Genomic DNA, 1,894 nt, shown 5'->3' with positions numbered 1-1,894 from the left:
GTGGGGGGGGGGGGGGTCGGGAGGGGCCTGGAAGCTGGAGGATTGAGTCGGGCTGTGATGACCTGCGGAACAGGGGTCTGATTGAATAGCGTTTTAATCTGCAAAGGATTTAAGACGAGCTCCAAAGCTAGTCTCTGCTGCCTCTTCCACAAAACCTTCAGCGTAGCCCAGGGCCCCGACCAGCCCGGCTGGGGAGCCCCTACAGCCGTGGGCTCGCATCTGCAGTCTACTTTTTAAAAAATACGTTTTTATTGATTTCAGAGAGGAAAGGAGAGGGAGAGAGAGACAAACATCGATGATGAGAGAGAATCACAGATCGGCTGCCTCCTGCATGCCCCCTACTGGAGATCCAGCCCGCAACCTGGGCATGTGCCCTGACCGGGAATCAAACCATGACCTCCTGGTTCACAGGCTGACACTCAACCACTGAGCCACGTTGGTCGGGCTATGGTCCCCTTTTATCCCCATATCAACTCCATGAACAAGGCTGTGTCGTCTCCATTTTACAGATGGGGAAACTGAGGCTTCAGAGATCAAATACCTTCTACCTGGGGAGCAAGTGGGAAGCGGGGATTCGAATCTAGAAATTGCCTGGTTTCTAAACCGATTCTGTCTTCCTACCTGGGAGTGTGGGGGGCACAGGGCTTGTGTTCTCTTGGCCCAGGTCCCAGGGGTGGGGCCGAGCTCTGGCCGCCCAGACCCTCAGCCAGCCTGGGAGTGTGTGTGGGGGGGATGGGGGGGGTCCCTGAACCGGGAGCCCTCTGACCCTCGGGCACTGTGTGTCTCAGGCTCTGTGACCTCAGGGAAGCACAGCCTGCCACCCTCTGGCCCCTCAGCCCCGGGACACAGACTCAAGTCACCATCGCCCCTCCCCCACCCACCGCAGCAGCCGCAGCAACAGGGTCACCTGCCGCCCACCTGGCTCATGACCTCCCACAGAAAACCCAGCGTGCCGGACTGACCTGCAGACCCTGAGCGACGGGCGAATGATGACTGACACACGGTCTGAAAGAGAGGCTACCGGGCTGCCTGGCTAAAGGGACCGGGCTGCCTGGCTAAAGGGACCTGGCAGCCCGGTTCGCCCGCCTCCTTCGGCTTTTGTTGCAGCAACAGCTTGAACTAAAATTAACCCCTGGACACAATCAGCCGGGCGAGCATCCTTGAGAAAACACATGCATCTGCAGCGTCTTTCAAACAAGGACTCTGAAGTCTAAACATAGAGATTCCAGTGAATGCCCGGGGCTCAGGCTCGTTTGGAAAAGTCAAGGCAGGGGCTGCCGCCTTCGGCAAGGTCCCCCAGAGGCCCCGGCCTTTCAGGGAATCCTCCTTACAGACCTTCCCACCAAGCCCCGTGCTTCCCACACCAGCGCATCCCAGCTCTCGAAAACACCCAGAACAGCGGGCGTGTCTCTCCTGCGAGGCCAGCCTGCTCCTGGCACTCAGGGGCCCCTGCTCAGCCTGAGGGGACGCCTTCCCCAGAGACGTGCGGAGGGAATAGCAGATGGCCCCGGGCGGGGGTCACTCAGCAGATGGGAGGGTGGCAGGGTTTTTCGTAAAAGCAAAAGAGAAATAGTCCGATAGCATGCTGACGACAAGAACAAGGTAACAGGGGAAGCGGCTCCATGAGTAGGTGCTGGTCTCGGCCGGCTTGGGCTGCCCTACGGACACCCTGACCGGGCGGCTGGACACGGACATGCAGCTCTCCTTCCGCGGCTGGAGGCCTAGGTCAAGCTCTGCAGGGTCTGGCCTCTGGGGGGCCCTCTTCCCAGCTGGCAGGTGGCCCCCTTCTCAGAGAGTGTGTGTGTCTGTGTGTGTGTCTCTGTGTGTGTCTGTGTGTGTCTGCGTCTGTGTCTGTGTGTGTGTCTGTGTCTGTGTGTGTGTCTGTGTGTGTGTG

This window comes from Myotis davidii, unplaced genomic scaffold (assembly GCF_000327345.1).
Source record: "Myotis davidii unplaced genomic scaffold, ASM32734v1 scaffold333, whole genome shotgun sequence".
Taxonomy (NCBI): Eukaryota; Metazoa; Chordata; class Mammalia; order Chiroptera; family Vespertilionidae; genus Myotis; species Myotis davidii.
Note: the sequence above shows the minus strand (reverse complement) of the source record.